Source organism: Bubalus bubalis, chromosome 3 (genome assembly GCF_019923935.1).
Source record: "Bubalus bubalis isolate 160015118507 breed Murrah chromosome 3, NDDB_SH_1, whole genome shotgun sequence".
Classification (NCBI taxonomy): Eukaryota; Metazoa; Chordata; class Mammalia; order Artiodactyla; family Bovidae; genus Bubalus; species Bubalus bubalis.
In genome coordinates, this window is record NC_059159.1 from 48,319,669 (window position 1) to 48,341,254 (window position 21,586).

Consider the following 21,586-nt stretch of genomic DNA (forward strand, 5'->3'; position numbering starts at 1 on the left):
GGCCTGCAGTTTTCTACACCAAGCACTTGATTTCCACTGAGAAAGGACTTGGCAGGTGTGAGCAGAGTAACTTTACAATATACAAAACAAAGGATAGGGTGGGGTGGTGATTGTTCTCAAATGAATCTGGGGGCAAAGGCCTCCATCTGGAGTATGCAGAATTTCAGAGTCTATACCACTAATTCTATCAGAGATATAGTTCCTATGGGAAGAAACTTAGCAATAGCAGGCACATAAACAGCCTACTGATTTGTGAACCAATTATATTACAGTAAGGCCCCTACTTTCTGGTTGGATCTGTTGGGATGGCTGATGCAATGGACATGAACTTGGGCAAACTTCAGGAGACGGTGCAGGACAGGGAGGCCTGGCGTGCTGCAGCCCATGGGGTCGCAGAGTCAGACACGACCGGGTGACTGAACAACAAAGGCCCCTATACACAAATCTTCAAGTTTCAGACTTTCAAAGATGTAAATGCGCATTCGCATGTTTAAGTTGGTTCACATGTCTGGCATATGTTTGTCATATGTGTTGTCACCTACAAATTGGCATTTACCAAGGGCATTGCCAACGACAAGGGGTTTGCCATCTGCCTCTACGGAGTGAGCCCCATGCCGCTATAGCTGTTGACTTTCAACAACCCCTGTGAGAGTTCAGGGTGGGGTGAGGCACTCTGTGCTCCAGGGAACCTGATGAGACAGGTCTTTAGATAGTCGATGTCTTTAGGAACAGATTTTATGATCTCAATCCTTGCATCTCCTCATATCTAGAGAAGCACTAAATCCCTTCATGGTGACATCAGACCCTCATGACTAACAAAAAACCTTTTGTAAATTGAGTGCTTCATGGTATTGAACTCCCCTTTCACCAAAACCTTATATATGGACTTTCCCCCACTGCCGCTTTGGAGCAGTCTCTCAGAGCTGAGATGCTGCCTCCTGGGCTGCAGTCCTCATTTTCCTCCAAATAAAACTTAACCCACAGCTCTGTTGGACTTACAAATTGGACTTGAGAAACAGAAATCTTTCATATGCAGTGGACTTCCTGTATGATAAAATATTTTTACTTATTTTCTCAAAATCATTCATGTATGTAGTTTTCAATAGAGTTGTTTGAGTATTTTTGACAAATAACAAACTGCACATATTTAAATATTTGTTTATTTATTTATTTGGCTGTGCTGGATCTTAGTAGCAGCATGTAGGATCTATAGTTGTGGCATGGAAACTCTTATTTGCAGTATGTGGGATCTATTTCCCTGACCAGGGATTGAGCCTGGGTGCCTGCTTTGGGAGCTTAGAGTCTTAGTCACTGGACCACCAGGGAAGTCTCCTGTACATATTTAACATGTAAAATTATATAAATTTTGACATATGAAACCATCACTGCAATCAAGATATCAAACATACATACCATCTTTTTTGCAATCTCTCTCTCCTACTTTTCCATACTCTGCTACCATCTGCAAGAAATAATTGATTTGCTACCTGTCACTACAGAAGAATTTCCATTTTCTAGATTTTTATACAATGGAATCAAATACGCACTCCTTTTTTTCTGGCGTCTTTCACTCAGAATAATTATTCTGAGAATTATTCACGTTGTGGGTACCAATAGTTCTTTCCTTTTTTATAGGGAGCAATAATTCATCATATGGATAACTAAAACTTGTTTCTGTTGTTGGGCATTTGGGTTTTCCAGTTTATGACTGTTACAAATAAAAGTGTTATTGAAGGAGGAAACAGACAGAATAGGCTCCATCTTGAAAGCAGGACTCCATCTTGGGCTGGACTGTGGACTTTGAGCTAGATGCCCAGTATTTATGGAAAAAACATACCAACTGGAAAACCAGATGCCCCTCCTCCGCCCATGAAGGAGCCTCAGGACTTTTACCTAGACTCTCCATCGCCTAAAATAATATGCTAATTATCTCTGTAACAGAACAGAGTCATAAATTCCGTTATGCTTATCAGGGTATGACCACAGGCCTATTGATAAATGTCCACTGTTTTACTATCTAGGGTTATGACACATGAATCAGGGGTTAACTTTGATCGTATCTCTCTTTTACCTTGTCCAGACTAGTTTCAAGGAATTTGGGGAGGAGGGTTTGGGCACGTACACTTAGGGTATATAAGGTTTTCACAAAAACTGGTTGGGGTCCTTGGCTAAGAGGAGACTCTGCCTTGGGCCCGCCGGTGTAATAAACTGCACTTCACTATCTGCATTGCCCTTCTGAGCGAGTTTGTTTCCCAGAACGCGTGGCTACAGCAATATGAGAGTTCCCTTTCCTCCGTATCCTTGCAGACACCTGGTATGGTTAAATCATTTTCACCATTCCAATGGGTGGGTAGTTTTAATTGGTATTTCCCTAATGACTAATGATGTTATCTCATTATAGTTTTTAAAAAGATATTAATTTAATTAATTGATTTTTGACTGTACCACACAGTTTGTGGGATCTTTAGTTCCCTGACCAGGGATCAAACCTAAGCACCCTGAAGTGGCAGTGTGGAGCCCTAACCACTGGACTGCCAGAGAATTCCCTCTTATCCATTTTTACATTGTTTTCCTGTTATTGCCTTTCAAGAGTAAGTTGAGATACAAGTTCTTTATCATATAATCAATTACACATAGTTTCTTCTGGCCAAGGGCTCATATTGTAATTCTCTTAAGAGTGTCTTTCACTGTTAAGCAGGCATTTTTAAAGTCCAATAAATCAATTTTTTTCTTTTATGTATTATGCATTTAGTGTCAGCTCTAAGAATTGTTTGCTGAACCCAAGGTAAAAATTCTCTGTTTTCCTCCGGAAGTTCAGAAGCTGAGAGATTGAATATACAAATGGATGCTGGCCAAATCATACATCAAAACAGACCTCTGATCATAGACTTTAGTTGTGACTCAAACCTGATTCACAACTCTGACCTCCCAACCTAACCACAACCCCTGCAGCAACTAGTCAAAAGTAGTCAGGACTTGATCAACAGCTGCGAAATTACTTCCTCCACTTTCAACCCTGGCCCAACCAAACAAAGCTAAATGAGGTCTCCAAACCAGTGATATGAGATAATCCACTTCCAGTAAGCCCACTTCTAGTTTCCCTAAGTGAAAAGTCGCTCAGTCATGTCTGACTCTTTGCAACGCCATGGACTGCCAGAATACTGGAGTGGGTAGGTAGCCTTTCCCTACTCCAGGGGATCTTCCCAACCCAGGGATCAAACCCAGGTCTCCCGCATTGCAGGCAGACTCTTTACCAGCTGAGCCACAATGCAGCTTCCTTAGAACAACCTCAAATCAGGTCATCCCTGAGTGCTCTCTCTGTCTTTTCACTATAAAGCTTCCGAGTTTCTGCCATCACAAACAAATGAGGGTGGCCGAGTGCCTTAATATACTGAGCTCTGAGTAAACAGAGCTCTACCTGTTATCATTTGGGCAGTCTTCATTTATTTCCACATGATTTTAGGCTTTACATTTAGGTTTATGAAACATTTTAAGTACACTTCTGTAAATGGTGTGAAGACTACGAATTGAAGTTCTTTTCTTTTGTATGTAGATATCCAGTGGTTCCAGTCCTATTTGCTGGGACAACTGGATTGCATTTAGGAAATGATGAATCACACCTCAAACTGCCAGCCTGGTTGTTCCCAACAAATAGTCAATAATTTGTTAGTTCCAAACAAACTAAATGTGTGTGTGTATACAATATATTTTTATTACATAAAATATAATATATTAAAGTATAGAATCGGAGAAGGCAATGGCACCCACTCCAGTACTCTTGCCTGGAAAATCCCATGGATGGAGGAGCCTGGTGGGCCGCAGTCCATGGGGTCGCTAAGAGTCGGACAAGACTCTGCGACTTCACTTTCACTTTTCACTTTCCTGCATTGGAGAAGGCAAAAAAGTATAGAATATACTTTTTTCCCTCACAAGATGGGAACTGCTTGGACCAGAGAAATCTAAAGAATTTATTCCATTGCAACAAAGATAAGTAACAAACTCAATCAGATTTGCTCTTTTCAAAACTTGGGCTATAAAATAATCTGAGATTGCCCAGGTCTAAGTGAGAGAGGAAAGACAAAGCACCAAGAAAAGCCATACGCATCAGCGCACCCTAGAAATACCCTGACCCTGAAAGCTTTCCAGGTCCAAGGAGAACATTGCAGAAACTGTTACCAAAATCACAGCAGAAAAATCACCTCTTGACCGTTTCTCTGGTGGCAATGGGCTCATGTCAGACTTGGCTTCTCCACTTGTCCTGCACACTTAATTCCTGTATGAATCTGGGCTCAAATTCTGTGGGAATAGACGAAGTGAACCAACTTCAAAAGAATAGCCTCAAAATAGTAATTTGCTTCCCTGTGCTTGTCCTGTTCTAATGGTGGGTCTTCCTGTATTTTAGGAGAACATTTCAGGGTAAGACCAGCACAAATGTTGAGAAGATGAGTCTCAAGACTGATTTGAAAATGAGTTTGCTGTGTATGTTTTAAACGCAGGAAAAGTCACCCCTAGGAATGAGCACAGGAGTGGAACGAACCCTCAACTGCGGAAGAAAGCAGAAAAAAAGCATCGTGCATGCAACACCTGCCTGCCGAATTCTGGAGGGGGAGTGACCAAGGCTGAGACTGAGAACAAAGTCTACGATTATGAAAGCCATGGAGTATGACTGTATCTGCCTTCAACTTTCAAAAGGCTGTTCAGATGAGTTGCACCCAGGAGATGTCTTTCTGATTTCTGTGAAATCATGGAACATCAGAGGCCTCGGTTACAGGACTAGCTACCTGTGCCCCTCTTTGAACCACAGACAGAGAATGTCTACTGTTGTCATGAATTCTCAGGAAGCACTGGCATTCCTCAAAGGCGGGATTCAGACTCTTACACATGTTCCAAGGTGTTAAGTCCATAGAAAGCTCAGGTTCATGTACAAAATAAAGGTAACACAGAGGCTTCAGCTGCTGCTTTATTTGCTAGTGCTCACCACCTTCAGTACCTGGAAAAGCTCAACCTTACGTAAAGTCCACACGGGTTGAATTTAAGATGTTCTCAACAAAGGAGTCCCAATGCTTTACTGAGTGTCTCCTCAGGTGTTTCTGCATTTATAAACACTGAGGGAGGGTACATATTTTCTGGTGTGCACGATAAGACCCCTCAAGTCACTGTCACTGGAAGTGAAAAAAGAAACTAGATCTTACCGCCATGAGTGCTTCTGTTGATCACTGTATTAGGAAGTTGCCAGTCCATAATTTCTGAACCCAGAGGTGTGAGATGCACTATGCCATCACATTCCTTGAAATGCACGATCGGGGGCCCTCCATGGATATGTCTGTGCAGTCGAGGTGGAATGATTCTGCTGTGCAGAGTTTGTGCCCAATTCCATCAGGTGAAGGACTACTGTGTGAGACAGCTGGCCACAAAGAACAGGCAGCACAGATCAGGTGAGAAGCCTGAGGTCAGGGAGCAAAATCAAGTGATGTTCATGTGTGCTGAGGTGGGAGGAGGTGGGGAAGGAGGAAAGGGAGGTTATTGTTTTAGTATCTGGGGAAGGAGAGGTACCTTCTGATTTGCAGATGCCTGATTTATTAATTCCTCTAGACACAGCAGGTGGGTCATTGCCCCTCTTTCCCTCTGCCTATCTTGAATATCCTGCATTCCACAAATGGATGCCCTGGCTTAGCAGACCTACCAGATGCTGGTACAGAAGGCTGTTTGATTTAACAGTTTGTTATCTTCACACCCTTTCTAGTGTTCACATTCAAGTCCCTTGTTTCCCTTTCTGATTATGAATTCACACTTACTTATTCAGGAAAATCCTTTTTCACACGTGCATATGGGTCCTCTCTAATTTACTGCCACCTTTCCCTGCCTCCCCATTCTTATAATGGTTCTCTAATGAAGTCTTCTTTCTCACAGCCCCACGTCCATTTTTGAACCAATATACAATCAAACCTCTGCTTCCTCACTTTTCCTTTCAAAAGTCATGACTTTTGATGTTCGAAGAGGTGATATGCATGCACATTGGAAAAGGAAATCCTGAGATAAAATCAGACAAAAGAAAATCAATGGTAATCTCTTTAAAAGTTCAGAAAAATAAAGTCCATTTCAGGGTCTTCTTAGAAATGTATATTCATTTACCTTCACTTCTAGTCATACTTTTTATATATATATTTAGAGATATGCCAACATGTACACATAGACTAACTGTTCTCAATTGTCCCAAACAGAAAACAACCAAATTATCTATTGATACAACAATGGATATATATAGTATACTCGCATGATGGAATATTATTCAGCAATGAACGTGAAATAGGTCTAGGGTAGGATAATTAATGGAGAAGGCAATGGCACCCCACTCCAAGACTCTTGCCTGGAAAATCCCATGGACGGAGGAGCCTGGTGGGCTGCAGTCCCTGGGGTCGCTGAAGGTCGGACAAGACTGAGTGACTTCACTTTCACTTTTCACTTTGATGCATTGGAGAAGGAAATGGCAACCCACTCCAGTGTTCTTGCCTGGAGAATCCCAGGGATGGGGGAGCCTGGTGGGCTGCCGTCTATGGGGTCGCACAGAGTCAGACACGACTGAAGTGACTTAGCAGCAGTAACAGGATAATTAAATTGTTTTGAAATACCACTAGAGGATTAAAGAAAGAGAGGGAATTTTAAGGGGGTCTGGGAGACTGTTCTAAGGTAATGACCACTCAAGAAAATAATCCAGTAACCTAGCAACAATCTACTCTACCAGGTGCATCTAAGCACAAGGCACACTCAAGCCACAAGACCTCACAGTTAAAACACAAGACAACAGACATGGTGTCTGAATCTTGTTCCATGAAGTCAGAGATGCTGAAGAGCAGCATTTCCGCATGTAGCTAAGACAGGAATATAGATGAAAGGAGAAAGAACCCATGTGAAAGGGGACTTTATACTGAAACCTGAGATGGATTACCATATTCTAGAATATGTTACCACCCTTTGGCTAATATATATGATCTGAATAGCACCCTGACAGTCCTGGTTAAATCATACAGGGATCGAGGAGAAATTAACTATATAAGCCTGCAACGAGGGCGGGGTAGGCATGCAGTTGATAGTGCTCAACCCTTAGCCAGAGGTCCCACTCCACTAGCAGTCAGCCTCACAGTGGTCCTGGCAGCAGAGAGTGTGGTGAGAGGTGGATCACGGCCTTCTCCCCAGGGCCCGCCAGGCCCTCCAGCCTCAGGACTAGCAGGTGAGTGGGGGTCCCAGGGACACAGTGAGAGCTGTATCTTGCAGAGCTCCAGAGCCCTCACCAGGGCCACCCACTAGCCAGGCCCAGGCCCTGGTGAAAAGACCCAGACCAGGTACTGGATGAATACTCCCAGGCAGGGTAACTGGCCTGCACAGGCAGTCCCTCCTCTTAGCCAGGGCCTGGGCCTGGGCCTGGGAAAGTGAAAGCCGAGTCTTGGGACCTTGCCCTTTCTTGTCAGAACAGAGAATAACATTTGTTTTGGTGGAGGTCTACAAGGACATTGTGATCTGACCATGACCTGGTACTGAGAAGTTTGCAATAACTAACCACACCCCTCCCCTCACCTTTCCTATAAAAGGGCTTTGCTGAAAGCTTTCTGGGAGTTCAGGGTTTTTAACGCATGAGCCACCCATCTCCTTGCATGGCCCTGCAATAACCCTCTCTCTGGTATTGTTTGGCCTCACTGTGTCAGGCACACAGACCTAACATTTGGTAACAAGACTTGATGTCTACTCAAGAAGGAGAAAATGATAGTCTTCTCCCCTCCCCACTCTTTCTTTGATTACAAAAATGTAGCCCTCTTTATCCTTGGGGTTGCACTCCCTTGGCTCCCTACTAGTATCTCTCACAAGCATCTTATGGTAATAAACTCACTCTTTGCCAACTGCTTTGCCTCATGTTGACTTCTTTCTGTGAGGAGATAAAACCTGAGCTTCAATAAGTCTGACGCTTTAACTGAAAGACAGTGGGCTTGAATCCCCTCCTGAACCAGGGATCCTGGGTTCAAATTCTAATCTGAGGTGCAACTGGGTTCCAGTCCTATTTGAGAAGGAGTGTGGCTTCAGAGCCTGCTCCAGACACTCAGAACTCTTTCAGACACAGATCCAAATCACTAAATAAAATATACAATGTTAGGAACTAAATGGTTTGAAAACAGTAATGATTTTAAGGCAGTTTATAAAACACTCCTTTGATCTTTTGTGAGAAAAGACAAAGACTCAATCCCTTAATCTATGTCAAAGAAAACGGTCAAGGTTGACATTTAAGGAGAGACTGCAGGATTTTTAAACTGTGATTGTAGTTTTCAATACATATTATATATTGCATTAGACTAAGTCTTGTCTTGTAAAAATCATGTCTTAAGGAATAAGAAAAATTAGCAATTCCCCAAATTCAGATAATATAAAGATTTTTAAAATCTTAAACTTAAAAATTCACTCTCAAGGTTTCAATGAGCCTTTTCCAAACATATTTATGTGCTCTTGCAGCCTATTGAACTTCTGCTCCAGAAAATATAAAGGTCGACCACGATGGGCCTCTCCTCCAACTCATGGGCCTTCCGGCTTCTCAAATGGACAGAAGATGTGAGGTCCAGGTAGCGGCCCCATGGAGGCCAGAGCCAGGGGCGGGTTTCAAGGCCACCTCCTGAGCCCCGGCTTTCTGAAATGGGACATGGGTCTGGACACGGATGACTGGAAGGCACAGAAGACCCGAAAGTGTCTTCTCCGCAGCACTGCACCGAGGCCTCCAGGTCCTAGTATTTCAACCCGAAAGTCAACTTCGAGCTTTGCTTTGGACCGACCCTCCAGGCCAAGTGAACAGGACCACCAGGGAAGTCCCTGTGTGGACATGTCTTGAACCTCTTTGGGTAAAAACCAAGAAGTGAGCTGCAGGACTTTTCAGTGCCCGCTACAAAGAGGGCAGTCGAAAAAGCAAGAGAGTTCCAGAAAAAATATCTACTTCTGCTTTATTGACTACGCCAAAGCCTTTGACTGTGTGGATCACAACAAACTGGAAAATTCTTAAAGAGATGGGAATATCAGACCACCTTACCTGCCTCATGAGAAACCTGTATGCAGGTCAAGTAGCAACAGTTAGAACTGGACATGGAACAACAGACTGGTTCTAAATTGGAAAAGGAGTATGTTAAGTATATTGTCACCCTGCTCATTTAACTTATATGCAGAGTATATCATGCAAAATGCCAGGCTGGATGAAGCACAAGCTGGAATCAAGATTGTCAGGAGAAATATCAACAACCTCAGATATGTAGATGACACCACCCTCATGGCAGAAAGCTAAGAACTAAAGAGCCTCTTGATGAAAGTAAAAGAGGAGAGTGAAAAAGTTGGCTTAAAACTCAACATTCAAAAAACCAAGATCATGTCACCTGGTCCCACCACTTCATGGCAAACTGATGGGGAAACAACAGAAACAGTGAAAGACTTTTGTTTTCTTGGGCTCCAAAATCACTTCAGATGGTGACTGCAGCCATGAGATTAAAAGATGCTTGCTCCTTGGGAGAAAAGCTATGACCAACCTAGACAGCATATTAAAAAGCAGAGACATTACTTTGCCAATAAAGGTCCATCTAGTCAAAGCTATGGTTTTTCCAGTAGTCATATATGGATGTGAGAGTTGGACTATAAAGAAAGCTGAGTGCCGAAGAATTGATGCTTTTGAACTGTGCTTTTGAAGACTCATGAGAGTCCCTTGGACTGCAAGGAGATCAAACCAGTCCATCCTAAAGGAAATCAATCCTGAATATTCATCATAAGGACTGGTGCTGAAGCTGAAACTCCAGTACTTTGGCCACCTGGTGGGAAGAACTGCCCCATTGGAAAAGACTCTGATGCTGGGAAAGATTGAAAGCAGGAGGAGAAGGTGATGACAGAAGATGGGATGGTGGGATGGCATCACTGACTCGATGGACATGAGTTTGAGCGAGCTCTGGGAGTTGGGGATGGACAGGGAGGCCTTGTGTGTCCATGGGGTCGCAAAGAGTCGGACATGACTGAGCAACTGAACTGAACTGAACTGAACAAAGAGGAAAGCTTCATGGTTGGTTGGTTTCTCTGAATTTTGGACATGCAGCTCTAATCTTCATTCTGGTTACCAGTAAGGCTGTCCAGAGAGTAGGACTCTGTAGCAAGACCAAAGCAAGGATGCCTGGCCATTTTCACATGATGACCCAGCAGACCCAATGGGAATGGAAGGCTCTGTAGAAGACAGAGTTCTGAAGAAAGCCTCTAACAAGCCCCAGTAACAATCCCTGTGGTTTTGGAGGAAGACCATGCTCACTTCTGCCAGCGAGTGTTGTCCGTGTGCATTCAGTCTCTGGCTTCCCACAGAGTCCTATTGAGACTGAATCTCAGAGCATGGGGCACCAAGTAACTGTGTGAACTGACATCCCATCACATCCTAGGGGTCATCTGATCCACTGAATCACACGGTGAAGGTACAGAGTAGAATTCAATCGTAAAATGAAACTCATCTATATGAGACTGGACACAAGCGGGTCTGCAAGACCAAAACAAGTTATAAAAGCAGGCAACTCAGACTCCCATAGCATCTCCATCCACTATCTCACTGGCTTTCCCTCCACTCACAGCACTACCTTCAACCAGAATGGATGGTTGCTGCCCTCTGCCCGACTCGGGTAACCCTGCAAGACAATGCCAGAGGGAACCTCTCTAGGTCAGCAAACAATCATTGGGGTGGGATGAGAGCTGTTCCAGGACTAAGACCCTACAGGAATAAAAGTTTAACCCCAAGAGGTAAAGACTCCCATCCCACCGAGGTGGGCAGAACTTGGAGGAGTTGATGGGAGAAGGAAGGCTGCTATAATTACCACCCAAGGCCTAAGGTCAGCTCCAGAAGTGGCTCAGCAGCAGCCGGGTTTTGTGCTAATTGATGTTTCTCTCTCCCCCACCCCTTCTGATGAGAAGATTGGTGATTGATGACATTTTTGGTTTCAGATGAACATTTGACTGAATAGACACCATGGTATGGTAACTTTATTTACTATGTTGGGGACATTACCCTTCAACCACAGGAAGGATAAGAGTAGATGCTTGGGAGGGTGAGAAGATGTGTTGTGAACATCTTCCCTCTGGGATCCATTCTCCATCCTGTTCTGGACCTCAAAAGGCTGACTGGATGGTATCATCACCTGAATTCTGGTTGATTTCGTCCATGGGGACAATGACTGAAAATTAGCAGGAAGGAGGAGAGTAAAGCGAGGCTTAAAAAAAAATTGTCCATTTTACAACCATATTTTGCTCTGCCATTTTTTATAGTCCTTTGTTCACGTGTTCGAGTTTGCGTCTGCCACAGGATTCCCAGCACCTAGAACAGCTGGTTTCACACACAGGCATGGTTTCTTCTTAGACGGGAGGCCTTCCAATCAGTTATCATCCTTCTGAATATACAGATGTGTTTCCATCCTGGAGGCTGGAGAGAGCATAAGAGTCTGTCCAACAGTTGTCCCAGCCACCCTTAGAGGGATCTCAGACGTGACCTCCCTTGGAGTGATCTCACACGTGACCTCCCTTCCTAAGTTTGGAGCAGACGTCACTGTCCAACCTGATGTGTTCATCCAGCCCCTCAGATGCCTTGTTGCTCTGGACCGTACCCTTTGCTTCCTCACTTCTTTCAGGAGCTTTGTCTGCTGTGCTTATTAAGAGGTCAACCCTTGCAGGAGTGATTCTTTTTAAAAAAGACCTGGCATAGTTCTGCCACATGGGTCTCCTCATGTTCCAAATACAGTGCACTCTAATCTCTAAAGTCCCATCCACATCCTAAGCCCAGGAAGCCCCCAGAGAGTCACAAGGGATGTTAGGTGGAGAATTTTCTCTGACCTCCTGCACTGCTCTTTGCTTTTGGATATCATCGCAAACCACTCTGGCACACTCTATTCCTGAATGTAAGGGTAAGGAGTGGGGAGGCCCCTGCAATCCAAGTGGCGAGTCAGAAAGTGGACCAAGAAAATCCAGAAAAAATTCCTGGGCAATTTTTGTCCTTTCAGTGATGTTTTTTCCTTCTCATGGTAGTCTCTGTTGTCAGCGTGGAAATTCTTGGCTTCATCAATCATGACATGTGGCATCTTTTCAAATGTACTTTTTCATGAAGGTTTTCTGAGTTATTGCCTGGCAGATGTTTTGTGTGTGTGCTTAGTCATTCAATCATGTCCAACTCTCTGCAGCCCCATGGACTGTAGACTGCTAGACTCCTCTGTCCGTGGAATTTCACAAGCAAAAATACTGAGCGGGTTACCATCTCCTTCTCCAGGAGATCTTCCCCACCCAGGGATCGAACCCCATCTCTTGCCTCTCCTGCATTGGCAGGTGGAACATGCTATTAAAAATGCAAGAAGAGCTCTTCCTGCCATCTTTCAGTGCTGCCATAACGGTGCATGAACGTCCTGGTTGATGCTCTCAAGAGGATCAACAATGGCAAAAGGAGAGAGGTAAATGACAGGTTCCAATCAGGCCATGTTCCAAAAGTCATCATCAGGTTGCTAACGATGATGATGAAGCACAGTTACATTGACAAATTTGAAATAATTGATAATCACAGGGCTGGTAAAATTGTGAACCTCACAGGCAGGCTAAATAAGTGGATCAGCCCCAGATTTGACGTGCAATTCAAAGAGCTAGAAAAGTTACAGAATAACCTGCTCCCATCCTGTTGATTTGGTTTCATTGTTCTGACGATCTCAACTGACATCATGGACCATGAAAAAACAAGATGAAAACACACAGGAGGGAAAATCCTTGGATTCTTTTTCTAGGGATGTACTACGTGCGTGCAAATAAAATGCCTTAACGGTTAAAAAAAAAATAATAGGAAGATACAAATGCAGGTCTTCCTAATGAAATAAAGAAAGGAGATGATTTTTAAAAATTCTTTGAAAATCAAAGTATAGTTTATTTACAATATTTTCTTAGTTATACATCTTCAACATAATAATTCAATTTTTTTACAAATTATGTTCCATTTGGTATTACAAAATAACGCCTATATTTCTCTGTGTTGTCTAATATATACTTGTTGCTTATTTATTTCATACACAGTAGTTTGAACCTCTTAATCCCATGCCCCTTCCCCTCTTTATCCCCACTAGTAACCACTAGTTTGTTCTCTGTATCTGTTTTGTTATACACTTGTTTGGTTTATTTCTTAGATTCTACATATATTTGACGAGTCCCTTGGACATCAAGGAGATCAAACCAGTCAATCCTAAAGGAAATCAACCCTGAATATTCATTGGAAGGACTGTAGCTGAAGTTCCAATACTTTGACCACCTGAGGCGAAGAGCCAACTCATTGGAGAAGACCCTGATGCTGGGAAAGACTGAAGGCAGGAGGAGAAGGGGATGACAGAAGATGAGATGGTTGGATGGCGTCACCGACTCAATGGTCACGAGTTTGAGCAAACTCCAGAAGATCGTGAAGGACAGGGGAAACCTGGCGTGCTGCCGTTCATTCACGTTGGTGCAGATGGCAGGATTTCCTTCTTCCTGTATGGCTGGGCAGTGTTCCATTGTGTATACATGGACCACATCTTATTCATTCATTCATCTATTGATGGACATGTAGGTTGTTTCCATATCTTGGCTGTTACAAATAATGCTGCTATGAACATCGGGATGCATGTCTTTTTGAATTAGTGTTTTTGTTTTCTTTGGTTATAAATCCAGGAGTGGAACTGCTGAGTCATACAGCAATACATACATATAGTTTTTTTGAGACGCTGCCATACTGTTTTCCATAATGGCTGCAGTAGTTTACATTCCCGCCAACAATGCACGAGTATTCCCTTTTCTCCACGTCCTTGTCAAAATTTGTTATTTGTACTATACTTTTGATGATATCTCATTGTGGTTTTAATTTACATTTCTATAATGATTCTGTAATGATTAGTGGGGCTTCCCAGGTGGCACTAGTGGTAAAGAATCCACCTCTCAATGCAGAAGACGTAAGAGATGCAGGTTTGATCCCTGGGTTGGGAAGATCCCCTGGAGGAGGGCATGGCAACCCACTCCAGTATTCTTGCCTGGAGAATTCCATGGATGGAGGAGCCTGGTGGGCTACAGTCCACAGGGTCACAAAGACTCAGAAACGACTGAAGTGGCTGAGCACACATGCAGTGATTAGTGATGCTGAGTATCTTTTCACATGCCAAATAGCCATTTCTATGTCTTCTTTGGAAAAATGTATATTCAGGTCTTCTGCCCTGAAATTAATGTTTACATCTCTTTGGTCTCCTTAAACCTGGAAGAAAGAGGGAACAGCATAGAGTTCATCTGGATACTTTTTAGGTACCTATGACATATCAAGATGTACAGCAAGCAATTGGACACAATAAAAATATTTTTAGCTCAGATAAAAATTATAAATGTAATCCAGTGAGTGTATTGGTTATCTACTAAAATTTAAGTTTTATTCTGAGATATTGCTATTAGTGCACAAAAGTGGTATGCAGTAATGAGTAGCATGTGGCAAACCAACATTTCCATTGAGAACAGTTAGAAAAGGCCATTATCATACATAAAACATCTGTCTGAAGGCAATTTAAAGCTGAGGCAACCAGCTTTGCTTTGCTTTAGACAAATTAGAGATTTACAAATACAAATCAGAGATTAAAAATACTGTCAAAACTTTCCTTGAGTAGCTAAGTCTCTAACTGGATTAAGATAATCATATGTTACTCTGTTGGCCTTGCAAAGGAGAGCATGAATCTTCTTGAGAGGAAGACAGTATCACTTAGATCCTCTATACCTTTTTTCATACAATGTCTAGGATTTAACTGAAAATTACCTGGCATGCCAAAATACACGACTGTATGGCGAAGACAAAGAAGGAAAAAACCATACCAACAGAAACAGACCAAAGTTAATCCAAATAATGGAATTATCAGACAAGGACTGAAAAGAGCTAGTATTTATGTGCTTAAGAGAGGAAAAAAGGGAGAAAAAAAATCATCAAAGAATTGATAGACTCCAGTAGGAATTCTAGAATTGAATTGAAATTAGACATTAACAGATAGGTTTAACAGGAAATTAGACACAGCAAAAGAGAAAATTAGTGAACTGGAAAGCTGAAAGCAACCCACTCCACTGTTCTTGCCTGGAGAATTCCAGGGACGGGGGAGCCTGGTGGGCTGCCGTCTATGGGGTTGCCCAGAGTCGGACACGACTAAAGTGACTTAGCACCAGACTTTAAATATAATCATGTCCCAGCATTTGGTTTTGAAGAAGTGCTCTAATGTAATCTCATTTACATTTTGTTCCAAAATTAATTCATAATCCAAAAAAGCAAGGCCTTTTAAATTAATTCCCTTAATTACTATTCCAGTCTGAGTCTGAGGAAGCAGTAAACCATAAGATATCAAATTGCAAGAGAATGTGGAAAACCAGATATGTAGAGTTGGAGCAGCATGCACCAGGTTATTTAGAAGTGTTTTTACTCATGAGGGCCGGTGTGGTTTCTCACACTTACCTAGATCTAGCTTTGTCACTTTACATATTTAGAAGCTGAGCCGTACGGGGGATAGAGCTTACTCATTGCAAGTCACAGCTGTGGCAGCTTGGAAACAGTGCTGCTGCTTAAAAAGTGGAATGTAAAGATGAATCATTTCTTCTTTTGAGTAAGGGTTTGCTGCAAATCAGAAATATACCCAGTTGTTACTAAAACAAAAAAATACCATGTTCGAATGAGGATTTTTTTCTTCCCTGGATTGTATTATTTCAAAGTAAATAAATGAGGGTATTTGCTGTTGGCCTGAATGATAGTTATAACACTCAGGATTGGTGGAGTAATTAAGAGAAAAAGAGATGTGTATCTGTCATGTGGAAATATCGGCCCATCTGGAAATACAGTAGAGTAGTTAGCTGTGAAACAGACATGAAATATACTCGTTAATGTTGTTCCCCATAATGCAGTAACACAGCCCACATAGATCTTAAACAATTTAAGGTTTATATACATACATGTCACTTGGTATATACATACGTGTCACATTGTGGGTTAGCTATAAAATCAGAAGAAAGAAAACAAAAATTAAAAGAATAGATATTGGTGAGGCTTTTCTTTTTAAGAGCCAAGTCTCTTAATTATAACCATTTACTGTTGCTTTGGCTTTACTGCAGTGATTTTCAAAGGTTAATTATTCAAGATTTTTTTGTACTTACTGTAATAACTTGATATTTTTAAATCATCTTGTTTATATAAAACTTTTTATATACCGCTACTATAAATGGAAAGTCATTTTACATAAGTAGATAAAATAAATGTAATGAAAATAAGACATCGCAATTAAAAATAAGTGTAATAAAAAAAGGCTGATAAAAATCAATATTTAGATTTAAGCATACATAGAGAAAAAGTTGTTTATAAAATTTTTCTGGAGAAGGAAATTGCAACCCACTCCAGTGTTCTTGCCTGGAGAATCCTAGGGACGAGGGAGCCTGGTGGGCTGCTGTCTCTGGGGTTGCACAGAGTCGGACACGACTGAAGCTACTTAGCAGCAGCAGCAGCAGAGAAAAAGAGTGAAAATTCAGATTAAAAAATAGTCATATGGTACACAACAAAAACGTAAAATGTTTACACAATATGGAGAGATGTGAGAAAGTATAAGAGCAATATTTTCTTTAAGAGATAACTTTTAAAAAATTCCAAAGCTGACAAGACAGAAAAAGCTGTAGACTTGACATTCTATGAATCCCAAGCAGAATGAATAGAAACAAAAATATACATAGGCACAGCATATCAAACTGTTAAACATCAAAGACAAGGAAAAAAATCTTAAGATGAATAAAAAAGGGCACATTACTTTCACAGTAGTAGCAGAAAATATTCTGTTGACTTTTTAAATTTTTCATTTTATGTTGGACCATAGTTGATTGACAATTTTGTGTTAGTTTCAGGTATACAGCAAAATGATTCAGTTATACATGTATCTTCTTTTTATTCTGTTGACTTTTTAGATAGAATTGGCATATAACATTATATTAGTGGCTGGTATACAACACAGTGATCAGATATTTCTGTATATTGCAAAGTGACCACCCCTGGACAGTAGGTCTAGTTGACATCCATCACCATATATTAATACAACATTTTTTTCCTTGTGAAAACTTTTAAGATTTATTCTCTTAACAAACTTCAAATATACAATAGACTATTACCATAGTTGGGCTTCTCTGGTAGCTCAGCTGGTAAAGAATCCACCTGCAATGCAGGACACCCCGGTTAGATTCCTGAGTCGGGAAGATCCAGGAATTTGAAGGAGAAGGGATAGGCTACCCACTTCAGTATTCTTGGGTTTCCCTGGTGACTCAACCGGTAAAGAATCCACCTGCAATGTGGGAAACCTGAGTTCAGTCCCTGGGTTGGGAAGATCCCCTGGAGAAGGGAACAGCTACCCATTCCAGTATTCTGACCTGGAGAATTCCATGAACTGCATAGTCCATGGGGTCACAAAGAGTTGAACAGAACTGAGCAACTTTCACTTTCATTACCATAGTCACCATGCTGTACATAACATCCCATGATTTATTCATTTTACAGTTGGAATTTTGTGCTTTTTAACTTACTTTATCCATTTTGCAACCCCATCCCCACCCCTATTCCTTGTATTCATGAGCTTGGGAGCTTTTTTGGTTGGTTGGTTTTTGTCTTCATATTCCACATATAAGTGAGATCACATAATATTTGTTTTTCTTTGTCTTGTTTCACTTAACATTATGCCCTAAAAATCCACCCCTATTGTCAAAAATGGCAAAATTTCCTTCTTTTTCTATGATTGAATAATGTTTCATTGTGTGTGTTTAATGGCTATACAGAATATAGGAACATAAGTTTCTTCCATATCTTGGCTATTGTAAATAATGCTGCAATAAACATAGGGGTACATGTATCTTTCAGTTAGTACTTTTTTTTTTCCTTTGAATAAACACCCAGAAGTGAACCTGTGGGATCATATGGTCATTCTACTTTTAATTTTTTTGAGGAACTTCCACACTACTTTCCATAGTGGTTGCACAAATTTATATTCCCAACAGTGCACAAGGGTACCTTTTCCTTCAGTCCTCACTAAGACTTGCTATTTCTTGTCTTTTTGATGATAGCCACTCTAACAAGTGGAGAAGGCAATGGCACCCCACTCCAGTACTCTCGCCTGGAAAATCCCATGGACGGAGGAGCCTGGTAGCCTGTAGTCCATGGGGTCACTAAGAGTTGGACATGACTGAGCAACTTCACTTTGATTTTCACTTTCATGCATTGGAGAAGGAAATGGCAACCCACTCCAGTGTTCTTGCCTAGAGAATCCCAGGGATGGGGGAGCCTGGTGGGCTGCCGTCTATGGGGTCGCACAGAGTCAGACACGACTGAAGCGACTTAGCCATTCTAACAAGTATGAGGGGATATCTCACTGTGGTTTTGATTTTCATTTCCCTAATGATTAGTGATGTTAAAGCACTTTTTCATGTACCTTTATTATCTGTATGTCTTCTTCAGAAAAATGTCTATTCAGATTCTGTGCCATTTTAAAATTAGATTGTTTTGTTGTTATTGAGTTGAACGAATTCTTTACATACTTTGGATGTTAACCCCTTATGAGACACATGATTTGCAAATATATTCTCCTATTTGGTATGTTGCCTTTTAATTTTATTGATGATTTGATTTGTTTTACACAAGGTTTTAAGTTTAATGTGATCTTGCTTATTTATTTTTGCTTTTGTTATCTGTGCTTTTGTTGTCAATTCAAAAAAACAAAATCACCAAGACAGATGCTCAGCAGCTTACCACCTATGTTTTCTTCTAGGAGTTTTATGATTTCAGATCTATCATTAAAGCTTTTAATCCATTTTGAGTTAATTTTGTATGTAAGATATGGATTAATAGAATAGGATAGAAATCCAAGAAATAAACCCAAGCACCTGTCAGTTAATCTATGATAAAGGAGGTAAGAATATACAATGGGGGAAAGATAATCTCTTCAATAAGTGGTGCTGGGCAAACTGGACAGCTCCATTTATTAATAAAAGAATGAAATCAGAACATTCTCTATCACTGTTTACAAAAGAATGTCAAAATGTATTAAAGACTTAAATACAAGACTGGAAACCATAAAACTCATAGAAGGAAACACAGGCAGAATACTCTTTGACACAAGTTGTAGCAATATATATGTTTTTGGATCTATCCCCTAAAGCAAAGAAAATAAAAGCAAAAGTAAGTAAATGGAACGTAGTGAAACTTAAAAGCTTTTGCATAGTAAAGAAAAACATTGACAAAATGAAAAGACAATCTACTGAATAGGAGAAAATATTTCCAAATGATATGACTGATATGGGGTTACAATCCAAAATATTAAGATACCTCATACAACAACATCAAAAAGCAAGCAACATGATTTAAAAATGTGCAGAAGACCTGAATAGACATTTTTCAGAAAACAAAACAAAACAAAACAAAACAGATGGCCAACAGGCACATGGAAAGAGGTTCAACACTGTTAATCATCAGAGAAACACAATAAAACCACAATGAGATATCACCGTATACTGCCAGAGTGGCTACCATTAAAAAGAACACAAATAAAAAATGTTGGCGAGCATGTGAAAAACAGTAAGGAGCTTTCTCAAAAGACTAAAAAGAGAACTCCCACATCACTAAAAAGAGAAGCCACTCCTGGGTATATATCCAAAAAATGAAAAACTAATTTGAAAAAAGACATATGAATCCCAATGTTCATAGCAGCATTATTTACAACTGCCAAAATATAGAAGCAACCTAAGTGTCCATCAACAACGAATGGATAAAGAAGTTGTGCTATATATACACAATGGAATACTGCTGCTGCTGCTGCTGCTAAGTCGCTTCAGTCATGTTCGACTCTGTGCGACCCCATAGACGGCAGCCCACCAGGCTCCGCCGTCCCTGGGATTCTCCAGGCAAGAACACTGGAGTGGGTTGCCATTTCCTTCTCCAATGCATGAAAGTGAAAAGTCAAAGTGAAGTCACTCAGTTGTGTCTGACTCTTCGCAACCCCATGGATTGCAGCCCACCAGGCTCCTCCGTCCATGGGATTTTCCAGGCAAGAGTGCTGGAGTGGGGTGCCATTGCCTTCTCCGAGCAATGGAATACTACTCAGCCACAAAAAATGAAACTTGCCTTTTGCAACAACATGGATAAAATAAGTCAGACAGAAAGACAAATACTGTATGATATCACTTATATGTAGAATCTAAAATATAACGCAAACTAATGAAAATTAGTAACAAAAAAGGAACAGACCCACAGATACAGTGGGGAGAAGGAAGTGGGGGAAGGGAAGAATAGAGTAGGGGATTAAGAGGTACAGATTACTATGTATAAAATAAATAGGTTCCAGGGATTATATTGTACAACACAAGGACTACAGCCAATATTTTACAAAAACTATAAACGAGGTATAACCTTTAAAAATTGTGAATCATATACTTACCCAGCAGGGGAGATACCATGATCACAAAGGTGGTTTTCCCAGGGCAAGGCTCATCCATTGCACTCCAGGTGTGCTGACCCCTGCCATTTCCCCAAACGTGGGGAACTCGGCTGCATAATTTGTAGTAGGGAGAAACTACGTTCATGCTTCCTCCTGGTAGGCCTTTGAAAAACAAACGTCTGGGAATTTCCCAGTGGTTCAGCGTTTAAGAACCTGTGCTTCCACTGCAGGGGGCACAGGTCCAATCCTTGGTTCTGGAACTAAGACCCCATTGCCATGTGGTACAGCCAAAAAACAAAACAAAAAACAAAACACTGTGAATCACTGTGTTGTATAGTAAAACTTATATAATATTGTAAATCAACTATTTACATATATACATAAACATTTTAAAAAGGAAGTAATTATTGATAGGTTTGTATTTAGTACCATTTTGCCATTTCCTGCTGTTTTGTAGCTCATCTGTTTCTTTTTTCTTCTCTCACTCACTTGCTTTGTGATTTGATGACTTTCTGTAGTAATATGCTTAGATTCTTATCCCTTTATCTTTTGGAGTGGAAATGGCAACCCACTCCAGTATTCTTGCCTGGAGAATTCCATGGACAGGGGAGCCTGGCAGGCTACAGTCCATGGGGTTGCAAAGAGTTAGACACAACTGAGCGGCTATTATTTATACTTTCATATGTTTTCCTATTACAGATCTCCCTCGACTTGTGATGGTTTTATGTCCCAATAAACCCATCATAAGTTGAAAATATTTTAAGTCAAATCTGCATGTAATACAACTAACCTACTGAACATCATAGCTCAGTCTAGCCTACCTTAAATCAGCTCAGAACACTTATACTGGCCTACAGTTAGGCAAACTCATTTAACACAAAGCTTATTTTTAAATTAAAATGTTGAATATATCATTTAATTTATTGATCACTGTACTGAAAGTGAAAAACAAAATGGTTGTATGGATATTTACCATCAAAGCAGACAGCTGAAAGCACAGCAGGCCTGAAGAATGTTTGAAACATTGAACTAAAATTAATCGCGGGATGATATTGATGCTACGGTGACAATTCTCTCTC

General features: G+C 41.1%; 1 long non-coding RNA gene, 1 other non-coding gene and 2 pseudogenes across 3 annotated transcripts; 3 read left to right on the forward strand and 1 right to left on the reverse strand.

Moving 5' to 3' along the window:
- The first annotated feature begins 4,459 nt into the window (after positions 1-4,459).
- On the forward strand, positions 4,460-5,863 carry LOC112583477 (annotated as a pseudogene).
- Positions 5,864-12,422: 6,559 nt separating this feature from the next.
- Positions 12,423-13,096, forward strand: LOC102403494 (annotated as a pseudogene).
- A 1,024-nt stretch (positions 13,097-14,120) lies between these two features.
- Positions 14,121-20,795, reverse strand: LOC112583787. Of its 2 annotated transcripts, XR_003108030.2 has the most exons (4): positions 20,508-20,795; positions 17,322-17,369; positions 15,512-17,242; positions 14,121-14,284 (listed from the first exon to the last, which is right to left on the reverse strand). It is a non-coding gene; the product is annotated as an uncharacterized LOC112583787 (long non-coding RNA). The 2 variants fall into 2 exon arrangements; XR_003108031.2 differs by lacking the exon at positions 17,322-17,369.
- LOC112584169 lies at positions 20,500-20,663 on the forward strand. The gene has a single exon (XR_003108511.1). It is a non-coding gene; the product is annotated as a U1 spliceosomal RNA (small nuclear RNA).
- Positions 20,796-21,586: the final 791 nt, after the last annotated feature.